We start from the raw sequence: 17,843 nt of genomic DNA on the forward strand, positions 1-17,843 counted from the left end.
GGTGGAGATCTCCCTTGCCTAATTAATTAAACGCGTATTGTTCCATCCGTCTGATGTAATTCATCAGCGATACCACATTCTGAATATTAGGTGCGTGGATCTTTTTCCAATCTCTAGCTATAACTAATTTCGTTGCTGTCAGAAAAGAAAATTAATAGAATCTTACTGGCTTGTGTCATTCTTGGTAGTGTCTGGTGCAAGAGACCCACCGCTGGAGAACATGTAATATTATATCTCATATCTCTAAGTATTCTGAACACCTCTCTCCACAAAGGCCTGATATTGGGGTATTCCCACAAAATGTCAACCACAGAACCTATTTGACCACAATTTCTCCAACACAGGGGGGACGTAGACTTAAAAATCTTATGAAGACGAGACGGAACCAAGTGCCATCTCCCTATTATTTAATAATGCAATTCCCACATAGTTGTGCAATGCAGAGTCTTACGAGTGAAAGTGAGCTCCCCAAACCAAGCTTTACTGTCAATTGATATATTGATGTCTCTCTCTCAAAAGGAAGTACATGAATGAAAGTAAACCTTTTGTTTCTTTGTGGCTTGGCCCATTTTAATTGTTGTGTGTAAACAGTAAAGTATGCTCTTCAGAGAGTGCCCTGGTGACGGAGGTGGAGCAATATTATTCAGATGTCTAATTGTATCCCAGAACTTCAGAGTACCCACCATGACTGGGTGGTTTATATGCAGAACTTCTCTACAATAAGCTGGTATCTATGGCAGATCCATTAAACTAATATGCTCTGGAATAAGAGTTTTCTCTACTTCTTGCCATCTCTAACGATTTACCATGGCTCCCAATGGTCAAATGACAAAGTCGAGAAGCATCATGATAATGAATATTGTTAGGGAGAGCCAGACCCCCCCTCCCCGTCTTATTGGTCTTTGTAATATTTGTTTTGAAATACTGGGTCTTTGCCTCTTTCACACATAAGAAGATACCATGCTCTGTATCTTGTTAAGGAAAAATCTTGGAACCTGGAGTGGTATACAGCGAAACACATAGATAAGTTTAGGAATGAATGACATTTTAATTGCCGCTATTTTCCCGGTCTTAGAGATCTCTGAGAATTCCCATGATTCCTGTAATATACTAAAATCTTTTATTTTTTCTGTGTAATTCCTGGAAATGACAGTACCTAAATCCAGGCTAAGAAAAACTCCCAAATGCTTCAGACCGTCTTGAGACCAATTTAGCTTAAAGGTTTTCTGCAGTGACTGTAATTCAGCCTTAGATATGTGGACCGTCAAAGATTCTGTCTTAGTGATATTAAGTTTATAAAAGCTTAGAGATCCAAAAAAGTCAGCATATTAAATACCTCCGGGAGAGTAGTTCTGGGAAAGGTCAGCAACAAGGTTAAGTTCTCAAACAACGCTATCTTATGAAACGACAAACCGATCTGTATACCTTGAATCTCTTCATTCTGTCTCACTGCTTGCGCTAATGGCTGTACCGCCAAGGCAAATAATATAGGTGACGGAGGACACGCTTGCCTGGTTCCCTTTAGAATATTAAACTTTGACGATTTAAAACCTACTCCGCTTACTCTATCAGAGGGGCATGAGTACAAAGCCTGTATTGACAGTATAAACTCTGTCGGTATCCCAAATCTTTTTAATGTCTCCCAAAGGTATTCCCATCTCACCCTATCAAACGCCTTTTCAGTATCTAGTGACAGGGCGAGAGGGGGGATCCTCTTTCTCTGAGCCTCTGTGACAATGTTCAGAATCCGTCTGGTATTATCGGGACCGTCCCGGCACAAAACCAACCTGGTCACCATATACTATTGATGGCAGAATCCCCGCCAATCTATTGGCCAAAATTTTTGAATATAGCTTAGTGTCAATGTTAAAGATATAGGTCTGTAACTACCACATTCTTGAGGGTCTTTGTCAGGTTTTAATAAAGTGATATTTGCTTCTTAATATTCAGACTGGAAAGATACTGAGGTCATAGCGCTATTAAACAGTTTAAGTAGTATAGAAGCAAGTGAGCTATTAAACGTTTTATAGAATCGTCCTGAAAACCCATCAGGGCCCAGGGACTTTCCAATTTCAAATTATAAATCGTTGTCTGTACTTCCTGATGAGAAATAGGCTCTCTAAGGGACTGAAATTGGTTCTGTGTAAGGCAAGGGAGATCCAGAGAAGCCAGAAAATTTTTAATCGCATACGAATGTACCTTAGCGGTATCAGGGTTCAAGTCTAAATTGTATAAAGATTCATAATACTGGCGAAAGGCATCTCCTATTTCCCTTTGAGAATAAACTAATTTGCCCTCTTTTTTTTATAGCAACTATTCTACTCTGTGCTACTCTTTTCCCAAGCTTGTTGGCCAGAAATGTATTTGATTTATTATTTTTAGCATAAAAAAATATTTTACATTTTTCAAGCATTCTTTGTACTTTTTTAAATTCTAAAGCTCTCATTTGAGCTAGTATATTTTCCATTTGGGATGTTAACGCAGCGGAATAGTGATTATTTAAAGGGACAGTACACTGTAAAATTGTTCTTATATGAATGTATTTTCAATGACTTGTTATGCCAGCTGCAGAGTATAAAATTGATGAGAGAATGCATTTTTCGGTTTATTTGTGTATGTGAAGTAGCTGGTTTTGCGCTTTTAAACCACAGCCTATTACAATGGGTTGAGCTTCAGGTAGTATCAAATCTCGTTATGTTATCACTTTTATGTACACAGACTTGCTTCCTTATCTTATATTTGTCTAGAACACTAAAGCTCAATACTAAGTAATAAAATTATAATTTTCCATTGTTCTCTCTATCATGCCCCCCACTGAGAGTGTAATCTCTTCTGCTGGCTGTGTTTACTTAGGCTATTCAATATATTTCAAGTGCCAAAATAGGGGTAAAGGAGCTACTTGTAAACAATTTAAAACACTCCAGCAGGTAAAATGAATCATTGGGAACAATTTAAAGGGATTAAAATTTTTGGGTGAACTGTCCCTTTAACTGTTTAATTTTTCGCAACTTGCAATTTAGTTCTGACAAAGGACCACCTTGTTTCTTTTTTGCTAATGAAGATTTTTTGATAAATATTCCTTAAACAATATAAAGAGGTTGTGGAGTTTACTAAAGAAAAATACACATTAAAAAGTGAAACTTTATTGTAACCATGTTAAAATACCTGTATACTCAGGAAATATCACACATACAGTTCCTTAGTGTTAGCTGAATAAAAAGGGCATTCATTTCCAACATATCCCTTTCACAACATTGCTAATCAGACCAACACAAAGGATTAACACACATTAAAATTAAATAGACCATATGTATATTTAATAAAAATTTATAAAATCTTTATGTATATATACTGTGTATATCTATACATATGATATATCTATATTTGCCCTAGACTGTACCTGTATAACAGGTGAAATTCTAAAATCTATATATCCTGGTTTGGACAGTTGATCATTGAAAGTAAAATAACTTTTGATTGCACATTTTCTATGTGCTTTATACTTCCCTTTAATTTGATTTTGAATAAACTATGGATGTTCATAATATAAGATAAATTAACATCTAAGCACCAAAATGTCCTTAGGTATAATTTCTACAAAATCAGAATTTGTTGATATGTTCCGCTGTGAATTATATATGATGATAAAAGATAAACCAATCCTGAGGCTGTTGTGGAAAAAAGGAAAAATATCATAATATGCTATGGATGAGTTTAGGATTAAAATCACATAAAACACAGAATTGAATACGTCTACTCGCTGTTCGTTTCATCAATATAAGCTACATTCCAAAAGAAGCAGAGAGACTGCATTACGTAAGAATAACAGAATATGCCTAAGAAACCTTTTGGTTTGTTAACCGATGGGTAACCATGGTGATCGTCAACAATACAAATAGAGGCACTAGGTGCGTGGCCGCCCCCTAAACCCTGACGAAGTCACGTAGCCGTGTCGAAACGCATAGGTGGGAGGGGCTTAGGGTTAGTGTACGTGCCAGCATATTGGCACTTTGAGCTCGGCGTGGGTAACTTAAAAAACTTAATTTAAAATTTAAGCAATGACTTTAATGATACTGGTTATAGCTGGTAATAGCGGTTTATTATAAACCATTGTAAGGCTCGCTACCTGCGGTAATATTTATCTTAAACATCAGATATTCTATATCGCAGTGACCTATCTTTAGCCGTAATCACCTAGTGAAATTGAAGTAAATAGTAACTGCAATACGATTACTTATAACTAAGAGCAATTACTTTAATGATCTAGGATTATAAAGAAATTGGTGGTACAGATTTAGATTCTGCTATTGAACTACTGATATAAGTCTGAGGTGCTGACTTAACCCCTATGTGGAAAACCACTAGTTACATTGTTGCCATAATCATATGCGGACTATAACGTTGCCTATAACAATGCGTGAATGTGTTGTAATAAATAAAGAGTGACAATTAAATGAATCTTGGTGTGCAACAATACTTTCTATTTGGTGTTTTATTACACGGAATTTGGAATAAGTGGGGAGGAGTAGCACCCTGCAAAACTAATCTAGTCACAAGGATCACAGTATGTTAATGTGGTTTAGATATAGCCCAAAGTATCTGATATAATGAGAGACTACTGATATATATACCAATAGATTTTATGCTTGAATCTGAGTTACCCACCATGAAAAACTAGCATACACAATTGATATTGGGAGTATTAAGCACCTTTAACATTTGGTAGGTGTGGAAGGATATAGGCCACTAGTTATTAATCAGTGTGTGTCTTAAAAAGACAGACACACACTACTTGAGTGATTGAAAATAACATTGAAGGCATAGCTATTATCCATACTTTTCCCAAAATAACCAATCTGGTTTGAAAATTATTCACTATTTTCCTAAGCCCTATGGTCTATTTAATTGTAATGTGTGTTAATCCTTTGTGTTGGTCTGATTAGCGATGTTGTGAAAGGTATATGTTGGAAATTAATGCCCTTTTTATTCAGATAACACTAAGGAACTGTATGTGTGTGATATTTCCTGAGTATACAGGTATTTTAACATGGTTACAATAAAGTTTCACTTTTTAATGTGTATTTTTCTTTAGTAAACTCCACAACCTCTTTATATTGTTTAATCAACATTGTGCTCAATTCAGCATAGTGGAGGTATCTATCACCCCAAACATTTGTTTGTTTGTTGATAAATATTCCTCTCAGATATGCTTTTAAAGAAGCCCATACTGTTTGTATTGAAGACTGATTGTTATCATTAATTTCCAGAAAATCTGATATTGTTGTTTTAAGCAACTGGATATCATGTGGTGCCCCAATTAACCAATCCGCTAACCTCCACTGGAACTCAATGTGTTGTGTGAAATTAACACCTAAAGTTAAATTAACTGCATTATGATCAGACCAAGAAACTGGGACTATTTTAGAGTTAGAAATGCCATCTAACATCTTGAAAAAGATTTGTGTGGGTTTGAATAAAACGTGAAATCACGTTCTGTGGAGTTTAAGGATTTCCAAACATTGTAACATTCGTATGAAAACATAAGGTTCTGAAAGGCCTGGGAGAGAGAAACAACCGATCTATCAGGTCTATTATTTGGTGGTCTACGTTTGTCCCAAGTTGGGTCCCATATCAAATTGAAGTCTCCCCCTAAAATCAAATCTCCTTGTTTTATAGTGCATACTAGCATAAGCAATTTTTCAAAGAAATTGAATTTGGCCTGACTTAGGAGCATATAAGTTTTACAAGTGTAAACAAAGTATTATTTAGTCTGCCTATCAGGATTATGTAACGGGCCTACAAGTCACACTTGACCAGAATGGGTTCAAAAGACAACCTTTTATGCACAAGGATGGCTACTCCCCTAGCCTTTTTATGGTACGAGGCCTCAAACACCCAGATAAATGTCTAAAGGATCGGGGCTTGCTGCCTCACTAGATGATTCATTAATAAACTTTGCTTGGCTGGAGAATTTAGGTCTTGCACATTTTGAGTTTGAAGTCTTAGGCATACCATTATAAAAGTAAAAACATAGGGGGGGTCTTGTAGAGTCTTACAGAGTGAGAGTGTTAAACAAAAAAAAAACTGAATGAAATAAAAGCCTAAAGACACTGACGGTCAGTTAGTATTTTTATAATAGTAGCGGGCCAAATCCGCTCAAAAATTTGCCTAGTTGCTCTGGGATAACAGTTAATATTAGTTACTAATAACAATTAAATGTTGGTTTTAGTGGCGGGGGACAATGCCACTCATATCATTAAGGATAATTTGTTTTGGGTTTTTTTATTTTATTTTTATAGCCATCAAACAATACATAGGCATTCAATATGACTCATAAGCCACACAGGGCTTAGTGTACATTGGTATATAATGAAATACAAACAAAAAAAGAAAAAGTATTGGCATACATTGAAAGAAAAAATATAAAATAAAAATGTTCATTGCCAATATATAACATACTTATTGTCCTGTATGGCTTGCTGGGATTTTTTTTACCATTTTAATAACTAGACACAAAACTATAGTGGACACTCTAATATAAAATTACCTAATAATATTTTTCTTGACCATGAAAAACCCCAAATAAAACAAAAAAAAAACCCACTTGCGGGTGGATCTTTCCCTCGGACCCCTCCCCGCCCGGGTCCAACTACCCCCTCCATCCTCCCGTACAATTTACTTATCAGACATATCTCTATTAACCCTTCTCATACGTCCACCTCCCTTGCAGATGACAACCAATTTACAGGAAACAAATTAGATACCACCAGCTCAGCAAAAGAGATGGAGTTCAGAAAAGGGGCTAAGATACGTCTTTTTATTGAAAGTGGGTAGGATTTAACCACAGGTAGCCAGTCTAGCAAAAAGATTTTTATCCTTGCTTCTGTCGAAAAGACCATATGATATGATTCAAATAATATCTGGTATTGTATTTCTTTAAGAAATACTGAGAAGCTGGGTGCCACATGATCTTTCCAACTCTTCAGTATTAAATGTCTTGTAATCAAAATAATAATATTCAAAATTTTAGAATGTCTTTTAGACCTATGATCAGAGCCTGTGAGAAAAAATATATCCACTGCCGTATACTTATTATAGTCTTGATAACATTTACTATACCACAATTGCTGTATTTTTGAATAAATCATCAAAAAGAAGAAACTGTGTTCAGAATCAAATAATCCCCTGGTGCTTAAAAACGTATATCAAAGCACCCAGTCGTGGGGAAGTTCTCGGTCCCAATTAACTGTGTATTTGTAAAGAACCAAAAAAAGTCAATATGAAAAGTCACTGGGGTAGGAACAGAGTCCGTTGTGCCTTATGGACAAAGTATGAAATGAAATGAAAGTAAAGTTCCACAGTTTCCAGGTGTCTCAAAAGCCTAATAGTCACGGGTGGCAGTGTTAAATCACAGTATTGCGTCTCCGATCAATTCTTACACTCCAATCCGATGGTGGGGTGCCTGGGAACACTCCTGTACTTCTCCTCGAGTGGGCGATGAACCCTTTCGGGGGGGTGCAGTCTGTGTTTCCCTTCTCGGCGTATCAGTGGATCCGACGCAAGGACGTTTCCTCAGTACCTAACCCGTGACGTTGCAAGGCTGGACCAAGTGGTGTTTCCTGGGGGGGGGGGGGAAGCAATCCGTTGGACAAGCCCAATATAAATGTAGTATATCTGCTTTAGGAAATACACAGCGAGAACAGGCAAAGCTTTGTAGGGGATAAAATCTAGACATTTTCTCCGGTGAGAGATAATAATTTTTTATAAGTTTCATATGTGATTCTTTCCATGCTGCAGATACCAATACCTTATCTATCATCTCAAAACTCTGTTTTATCCTATTCTGTTCTAGGTCTAGAAAGTACCTCTTCCAAAGTTATATAAATTATTTTCATGCAGATCCCCTTGCTTGGCTAGCATAATGTCATAGATTAAAGAAATTGGTGTAAACCCTGACGCAAATCTTCGTATGATATTCGTGATATCTGACCAATCCGATAAGGCTTTGCTATCCCATTTCTGTGAAAAAACAAAATGTCGCAATTGAAAGTAAGCATATAAATTTGAGTTTGGAAGATTAAACTTCTGAAATAGTCCTTCCAAAGTCATTAATCTATCAGAGCCAAAAATTTGACACACATAGGAAAGACCAAGCTCAGACCATTTTCTAAAAACCCCTTGAGCAATACCTGGCAAGAATTCTGGATTTCCTACAATGGGGAGAAACTGCGAGAATGCCGGCGATACCTTAAGATAGTTACAGATCTTCTGCCATGCAATAATAATATTTTTTATCGACCTTAATTTCGTAATATTAAGAGGTAATTTCTTTAATGGGCAATGCAAAATAGCCTTTAATGCAAATGGTGTAACTAGAAATACCTCTAGATCTAATGAAGTAAAACGATTTAATTCTGTAATCCGTTCAAAGGCGATTTTAGCCAAGGAAAAGCAGTTATATAGTCTTAAATCCGGAAGCGCTAGTCCTGCCGTCTCTTGTTTTAACATTAATTTTTTAAGCGCAATGCGTGGTTTCCTATTCCCCCAGATAAAATTAAACTTCCATTGCTGTAGATCTAAGATATCCTTATTAGATAAGAATAGAGGGAGATTTTGAAGCAAATACAATATTCGAGGGAAAACACGTTTTAAGGATAATTTGTTTTCAGATTGAATTGCGCCCAACTCAAAGTTGGTAACAATATCAAATATATACTAAAGTTGAAAATACAGTAGGGAGTGTATTTGTGAGGTCAACCTCTGGTAGGGGGGGAAATTGTCTAACACTGTGTAAATGTGCATATATATATATATATATATATATATATTTATTGCTCTAAATTGAACTTTACTAGAAGTGCAATCAGTGGATTATCCTCTCAGAATCTTAATGAATTGTAATATTATTGCTTGAATGTTATAGATATTTAACCACTAATATACCATAACCCTAAATGAATACCTAACTATTTGCAGTGCAACTAGTTAAACAAAACATTCTGACATTACCATCTATGGGTTAAAAAATAAGTTAATACAGCAACCTTTATAACTTACCAGATGGCAAAAATCCTTAAGTCAAGCAGTGATGGTATACGATTTTCCCTCATGTTGGACAAAAAGTTTCACTGGAAATCCCTATCTGTATTTAATTCCTTGTCTTTTGAGTGCTTGTCACTTGTGATTGGCATTAAGGATCTCCATTTAGTAAGTGTAAAAGAGGAAAGGTCTGGAAATAATTGTATGTTTTTTATACTTCTCCAAAATAGATTTGTTTAGAAATGCATACGATCCTTAGTGGTATAGTAACGAAGACCGATTATTACGTCTCTGCAGGAGCTGCTCTTGGACGAAGTGCCCTATGGGCACAATCAAAGGGTCAATATCCTGGAGGGATCCCAATAGTTCCTTAAATAGTTCCATAAGATATTCTGGTAGTTCTGAAGGGCCAATATCTTCCGGAATACCTCCTATTCTTTTGTTTTTCCGGTGAGACCTGTTTTATAGGTCCGCCAACTTTATTTCAAATTCTGTGATCATTTCTGCTAAATTTTGTGAGTAGGACACCAAGTTAGCATGGTCCACTGCTAGATCTTCATGCTTTCTTTCAACTGTTTCAGTTCGTTCCCCCAAAGAGTTCAGATTTATCTTAACCCCTTAATGACCACAATGTACCCTGTATGTCACTGGTCGTTAAGGTTTTTTTCAGGACATAATAGCATAAGTCTAGCAAGAACACGCTATTAATGCACTCCCTCCAGCAGGCTTTGTGGAATAGAGCAGTCTCAACGCTGGTGGCAAGACCACGCTATAAAACAATCAAGTCCCAAAAAAAGGCCAACGACATACAGGGTACGTCGCTGGTCCTTAAGGGGTTAAGTTCCGATGCTGAAACTTTTATCTCTTGCCTGTGAGATGAATAGTGAGCATCCATTTTTGATGATAATGCATTCATGGAATCCAGGATTGTAGAATCCGTATGATATCCTTTAGTATTCACATGTTGTTCAGTGTCCTCAACTACTTTTAAAGCTGACTGAGAGTCTCTAGAATCTTCATCTGAGAAGTCTTTGTCATATTGGAACTTACTATTGAAATGATCTGCGACTGTGCTTTTAGGGCCCTCCAGATGCTTTTTATTTTATCCTGTTTGAGTGTGCCATGTTTAAATTTTAGAGTATAGCTCGTGGTGTATCCAGAGCATATTATTTCTTCGAACTATTTCTCTGTCACAAATCTCTTTTAGATTGAATGGTTAGAGTTCCTTTGTAAAAATGAAACCAGAGCAAGCCTCACTTACCCCCTATATCTGAGGGTGTCAGTTCATTACATTTGTAAGCTGGTGTATCCCAGAAGAATTATAAATACAAATTATAGTAGAATATCTTCTTTGTATTTCAGCAGTAACCACCCAGTTATGAGCAAGCTGAATGAATGTATAGTTTTAGTGACTTAAACCACAAACTTGCAATAATAAGTTTTAAGTACTATTCACATTACTCATTTCAGTACACTTCTCCCCTTTCCTTCTTTTTTCTTCTTTTTCCCCTCTCTTTTTCCTTTTTTTTCTCTTCTTTTTTTTTTCTTCTTAAATGGAAAGAGTCCACAGCTACATTCATTACTTTTGGGTAACCTGGCCACCAGGAGGAGGCAAAAACAACCCAGCCAAAGGCTTAAATACTCCTCCCACTCCCCTCATCCCCAGTCATTCTTTGCTTTTAGTCCCAGGAGGTTTTAAGTAGTCCTGTCTCTCAGTGAGGGCTTGGCTGAAAGTTAGAGTCCGGAGATGCAGGGAGAGTCTTTCTGCTAAACCATCCCGACTCAGATTAACAGCTCCGCAAGCAGTCTGCTGCCTGCTTTCTTCTCTCAGGTCCAGGGCGGAGGCGATGCTACTATCTGTCACACTTGAAAAGCCGTGTTCCTGTTCCACGGCTTAGATTCCGATAAGATAATTTCATTTTACTTTATTCATCAATGTACTGTAATGTGAATGTTTTCCCGAGAGGCTACCACCTTGCAGGTGTAACTTATCATAAGAGTCTCAGTGAGTCCTTTGTAGTATCTTGGAATCGATGGTTAATATCTCCTGAGGGGGGTTATTGAACAGGGGGGTTTATAATCATGTTTATGTGATTCAACCTGCTTATGTGTGATGTTTATGGGCTTGTGGTTTGGAACATTGAGGCCTTTAGAAGTGATGCAGCCTTTTGGTTGGGCATGCTTTTTTGGACTGCACGGTTTACCTTGTGTTCAAGCGTGGTTACGTTCAATTTTCCATTTCCGCATTCCCGACCATGTGGCAAAGGAAATTTTCTAGTCCACAGGGGTCTGGTCATAGGAGGTGGTGAGTGCCCCAGCCATTGGGGGTGTCGGGTACCGTTTTTGTTTTCAATACTTTAGTCCATATTTAAACATCCTCTATCCAGTTATGGAGGATTCTGATGCTGAAACTGTGCTAATTTCATATTTGGTTACGGAGGATTCTGATACTGAGACTATTTTGATTTCAGATTCTGTGGCCGGTGATGAATCCGGATTCAGATAGTTTTGTTCTGTATGTCATTTCAGAGCGCCTGGTTCCTCGGGCTTGGGGAATCAAGGGACTGCTGAGCCATCCGCCTCTGGGGGTCCTGTCCTCCGAGAGGCGAGTTCCCTACCAATTCATACTTCTACACAAGCGGGTGACCCAGTTTCTGATGCCTACATGCAAGGTGGTGTGTTCCCCCTGGAGGTTGCGGCACGTTTTCGCTTCCACATATTGTTGGTTATTGTTCTGCAGAGTCCAGACGTTTATTTGAGAATGTGCTTGTGCCCTATTGTCCCTGGCCTTCCGCCTTGGGGAGGGCCTCTACAGTTCCCCGCGGGTGTAACTGTCCCTGAGTGTTGTGCCTTTCGTTACAGGATCGTGCGACTTTGCGTATTGCTCAGTCATGTTTTTCAGTTATTGAATGACCCTATTGTTACCCGATACGGGGATTTTCAGTCTGCTAATTCAAATGGTATACCTCATTAGACATGTGGGGATGAAGTAATCTCCTGATTGTCATTTGTTTGAGATCTTTCCCAGTTTTGAAAGATAGGGCTCCGTTTTGCTGGTCCTGCGGGTAGGCCTGTGTCTTTTTGGGCGTTAACCTCCGGGTTATTTTATTTATATCCGATGGGATGTCTTTTATTTGTTTTTATTTCCTTTGGGAAGCTTCTGGGATTGATACTCTTTATTATTTCTTCGGAAGTTGTTTTGGACATGTTAGTCCTATGTTAAAAATGTCTGTGTTATGTTTTTTTTTCCCCTATAAGGGAGAATTTATGCAGCTTGCCGGTTAGGACCCTAGGTGCAGGCTGGTCCTGTCGGGTTAGTTTGGTCTTATGACTGTTCAGACACGTGGCACTGTTCTGCTCGGCTGGTTCGGTAGAAGCGCTGAGTGCTCAGGTTATCATTGTTTTTCATGTTCAACTAAGCATTCGAGAGGACCTGTGGGTCTGTGAGGTGGGAAGGATTGTTTCAGTCCTTATAGCCTTCAGTCATAGATGGCTGGGCAGGGGAGTTTTCCGCTGTGTCACTCTGACATCTGGTTTCATCAGAACTTAGAGTTTTCCTCCCCCATGTGGTGGAGGGTTGGAGGGCTTAATGCCCCTTACCGCAATTGAGTGGTTTGGCCTTCATTTTTAGGCCTCTGGATTTGTCCTTTTGGGCTTGATCCAACAATGTAAAGGATAGCTGTCTAGCATGCGGAAGGTTTGCAGTTTGAAACCAGTTGCAGCTCTCGAAAGCTTGCAGGTGTACGCGTAAGCTGTTTAGAGTGTATCTAGATGCAGCTCTTACTCTTGATGTGTACTGTCTGTCTGAGTTATATGAGATCTTTGGGTCTTCTTCCATTGTCTCCGGGTGAGGGGATCACCTTTTAGGGATCTGTGTTTCCGGGTGATGGTTGTTCCCTGCAGGGACCTTGTTTAGCTGTTTATAGTGTATCTAGATGCAGCTCTTACTCTTGACGTGTACTGTCTGTCTGAGTTATAAGAGACCTTTAGGTCTTCTTCCATTGTCTCCGGGTGAGGGGATCACCTTTTAAGGATGGTTGTTCCCTGCTGGGACTTTGTTTAGCTCAGGGTTTTCCAGAGCTGGGTAGGCTTAGTTTAGTGCCTTTATCTTCCTTGTGTCCTCTGCTTGTGCGGAGGTGATAGGAAGACTAGTCCTGCTAGTAGGATTTTTTTGACCTCGAGGTATCCCTTGGTTGTCCTGAGGCTCTGAGAAGTATCTTCATATGACTTCTTTGGAGCGTTGGATTTTAGCTAGGGGTGGTTTCTTCCTTTGGTTGTGGCTTTCGAGTTCTTTTCGCTATTCTGATTCTCTGGATATGCATCCATACCCTTGCGTCTGGCTTTTTGGCCGGTTGGGGTGTTAAGTTCTAGGGTAAGGTTTGCCTGAACTATTAGGTGCTCTGACCTGTTTTTCTCCCTGAGACTTCCGGTTGGTGAAGCTTCGCTTGGCCCTTTTCCTGGTTCCCCCTGGCAGCTTGCTGGCTCCAAGCAGACTTGTTGGGCCATTATTTGATAGATCCTTAGGTCTATGGCCTTGTTGTCTGTTTTCTGAGTCGGGTGTACTTGTACTCTGTGGGGATGGTTGTGCTATCCTTACGCTCGTTCCTGTACCTGTTTTGGGATTCTTTTGTTCCCCTGTCTTGGATCCCCGAGGCTGGGTTGGTCCAACTGGGTGTGGGTCTGCAGTTCAGGATGGCCGAGTGGTCTAAGGCACTGAGCTTTGAGTTTATCCTGTTAGCTTAGTCTGCTAGGGTATAGATTTTCCTTTCAACTTGCTCCATTGATTAGAAGAGGGTTTACTCTTCCTTCGGGTTCTAAAGGTATACTCTACTTCTCAGGGGGCCTCGATTTGAGGTTTTGTGTTCCCCTTTTTAGGGACCTGTGTGTAGGTCCTGCGACTTAGGTTGCCTGGAGCGTGCCCTCTGTCTGGGGGTTGCTTTTGCGGTCAGTTTCTAGCTTAACTGCTTCGTCTTCCATATTCTCAAACTTGGGTTTTTTCACCTGGGTGTATTACACACTTTTTCATGGTCGTATACTTTGGTATTCTATGGTCAGACACTGGGAGGACTTTGCCTCTTCAGTTGCATTCCGTGCTTGCAGGATGTTGGAGAGACATCTGTTCTGTCTCTGTGCCCGGTCTTCTCCCGGGTATTCTATGGTCAGACACTGGGAGGACTTTGCCTCTTCAGTTGCATTCCGTGCTTGCAGGATGTTGGAGAGACATCTGTTCTGTCTCTGTGCCCGGTCTTCTCCCGGGTTTCGCTTGGTATAGGCGTGGCCTCCTTTCCCTTTTTGGGCCCCTTTGGGTCTTTGTGGGCTGGGCTCACTCGTTGAGGTGTTCTTTTTTGTATTAGGGGACCTTTCAGTTTCCTTGGTTCTTCTTTGCCTTGTTCCCTTGGGGGTTTTGGCTGATGTCTCCTTCATTTGTGGAGATGAGCGGTGGAGGACCGTTTGTTGGGCGACGGTGTCTCCAGGAGGACTGTTGGCTCAGTCGAGTCCATTTGTGGTCTCTACTTTGGCTTCTGGACTAACTGCGAGCCAGTGTCATTGGGACTTTTCCTCTTAACATTTTCTCGGCTTCAGACGAAGCAGGGTTTTTTTATTGGGTAGAGGTTCAGGCCTGGTGCCTTCAGTATGGGCCGCCTATTGTACCCTCCCGTCTTGGCATTCAGTGTCCTCTATAACTTGGGTATTGTTTTCCCAAAAGTAATGAATGCAGCTGTGGACTCTTTCCATTTAAGAAGAAAAACATAAATTATGCTTACCTGATAATTTCCTTTTTTTCTGATGGAAAGAGTCCACAGCTCCCCACCCGTGATTTTATGTGGGGTGTCCTTATATTCTTCTGGCACCTTTCACCCTGATATTTCTTATACTGTTCCTTGTTCCTCTGCAGAATGACTGGGGGATGAGGGGAGTGGGAGGAGTATTTAAGCCTTTGGCTGGGGTGTCTTTGCCTCCTCCTGGTGGCCAGGTTCTTATTTCCCAAAAGCAGCTGTGGACTCTTTCCATCAGAAGAAAAGGAAATTATCAGGTAAGCATAATTTATGGGGGTTTTTTTTCTTTTTAACAAAGTGTAAGGCACTGTACTCTTCCCCTGGGGATTTGTGGGTAAAGGGGAGATAAGATATGACCCACTAGCAGCAACTAATGGGAAAGGATGAGGAGTCAATACTACCTATATGCAGCACCAGTATGTTTTGAATTGCAATTTGTTACATGCTGAGAGAGTTCCTGTCACACAAACTATTGACTGATAATGAAAGGGTTTAAGTCCTTTATTTCTAAGCAAATTATAAAGGGGATCTTAGGAGTAGTCCACCGGTGTGATCTGACTAAGAAAAACAGTGTAATAGAAAGAGCTGTCCCACCACTTGCTGTGTATCAGAACTACACTGTTTGAATTCCTTCAGGATTTGGGTAGTTCAGCATAATAGTTATAACAATACTAGGAAATTATTTCATTTTTTCAATATTTGTTGATATTCTATTATCTAAAAACTAGGTCATCCTGAAGGTAGGCGCACTTAGAACATTTAATGCACTCATATGGAATTGTTAATGTAAGGATGTTATGCATGATGTCACCAATGATAACACTTATGTCATCTGATTTTCACCAGTGATGTCACTGCTCTAAAATATTCCAGGGGTGGAATGTATGTTTCATATTTCCCAGATTGTGAATATTAGCTTGACAATTAATATTTCAGCATTAATGGATGTTTTCTCTTAATAAGGTGACATTAGTGTTTAAATAGCAAGCCAATAGTTTATTTTTATTTAGATTTTTCTATAAAACTTTGCCATTTAAATAAGTACACAAAACTGCCAAGTGCGTGTCCAGTTGCTCACTGTTGTATTTAATTAGCCAGCTGCATAAAACTAGACGTGAATAGGAAAATGATTATTAAATTGTGTATTGGCATAAGCTCTCTCACTGTTTTCCCTTACACTGTATCCATATTTAGCTTTGCACCTTATGACATTAGTTTAATATTATGCTTCATTATGTTACAAAGCAGAAGGAGCGGTCTATTGTGTTGGTATTTTTTTTTACTACCCTGTTTTTTTTCTTAGACTAAAAGAAAAGTCATGTATTTTTAAGGGACATCACATTTTCCAGGGACATCACATTTTCCGTTCATGATTCAGATAGAGAATGTCATTTTAAACATAATTTAGTTCTCTTGGTATCTTTTGTTGAAACTATGAACGTAAGCTAAGGAGCATGCTTGTGTATGGAGCACAATATGGCAGCAGGTTTGCAAGAATGTTATCCATTGCCAAGAGCACTAGATGGCAGCACTACTTCCTGTCATGTAGTGCTCCAGACACCTACCTAGGTATCTCTTCAATAAAGACCACCATGGGAACTAAGCAAATTTGATAATAGAAGTAAATTGGAAACGTTTTAAAAAAAAAGTATGTTGAATTAACTAGCCTGACTAATAATACCTTTTGTTTTTATGTATTTATATATTTGCTTCAAGTGTTTTATTTTCTATTCATATATTTAATATAAAAGATTGGAGATGCACATTAAGAGTTGTTTCTAATTATATGCACAATATTATAACCATTTCCCTATAATTTAATGACAACTACGTTGCCTTATAATTGAAGGGAATGTATAGTAAATGTACAAATTCATCTGTAATATAGTCTGTAAAAATGTTGAGTGTGGTGTTAACAGTTTTGAATGGTATGCGTTGAAATTTTTATAATATTACAGGTCATTTTTGCAGCATAATTAGTCCTTAAAAAAAACCAATAAACCTGTTGAAACTGTCCATATCTCCTGTAGTGTTTTCTTTTAGTTAATTAATATGGTTGTTTTAAAGCAGTATTAATATGGTTGTTTTAAAGCAGTCTTATCCTGAGGAAGGATATGCTTTATATTCTGTTTAAATTAGGACATATGTTTTACAGCCAGCAGAAATGGTTTATTGCAGATTCGCAAGAAGGTGTCCTGGATTTGTTTCAGCAGAACAATGTGACTTTAGATAACAGAGAGGGCTAATGCTGCAAGCCGTAATACAGCTATATCGGAATGACAACCAAACCCAACATTGAAGGAACAATTTGAATAGAAAAAAATGTGTATATTTTTTTTCCCCTAATATAATATATCTTATCTTTAAATATTCATGCACGTGTACTACATACCTTCCAACAGTCCCGGTTTTCCTGGGACAGTCATGGTTTTTCGCCTCATGTCCCTTGGTATAATTGTCCTAGGTAGATTAATTATAAAAGTGGTGCTAGCAGCAAGGAAGAATTAAATACAATATTTATTAAAAAGTTGAAAGATGCAGAACACAAAGTATATGGAACTGCTTGGCAAAGTATGTGCTGCCCTTTGCAGCTCAGTGGAGGCGCAATACATACGTTTAGAACCGCCACTGCACGTAACAAAATGCTAACCATTCATTTTTTACTGTGTAGGCGTACGCATACCTTCAATGCAAAGAAAAGAGGAAAATACAGATTTCTTCTGTTAAGTGTGATCAGTCCACGGGTCATCATTACTTCTGGGATATTAACTGCTCCCCTACAGGAAGTGCAAGAGGATTCACCCAGCAGAGCTGCATATAGCTCCTCCCCTCTACGTCACTCCCAGTCATTCTCTTGCACCCAGCAACTAGATAGGTCGTGTGAGAGGACTATGGTGATTATACTTAGTTTTATATCTTCAATCAAAAGTTTGTTATTTTAAAATAGCACCGGAGTGTGTTATTACCTCTCTGGCAGAGTTTGAGGAAGAATCTACCAGAGTTTTGCTATGATTTTAGCCGGAGTAG

The 17,843-nt window shown here is 38.8% G+C and overlaps 1 protein-coding gene across 1 annotated transcript in view; it reads left to right on the plus strand.

Moving 5' to 3' along the window:
* Positions 1–17,843, plus strand: part of PRODH (proline dehydrogenase 1) — a 432,246-nt gene that overhangs the window by 374,102 nt on the left and 40,301 nt on the right. The gene's annotated exons all lie outside the window — the stretch shown is intronic.

Source organism: Bombina bombina, chromosome 2 (assembly GCF_027579735.1).
Source record: "Bombina bombina isolate aBomBom1 chromosome 2, aBomBom1.pri, whole genome shotgun sequence".
NCBI lineage: Eukaryota > Metazoa > Chordata > Amphibia > Anura > Bombinatoridae > Bombina > Bombina bombina.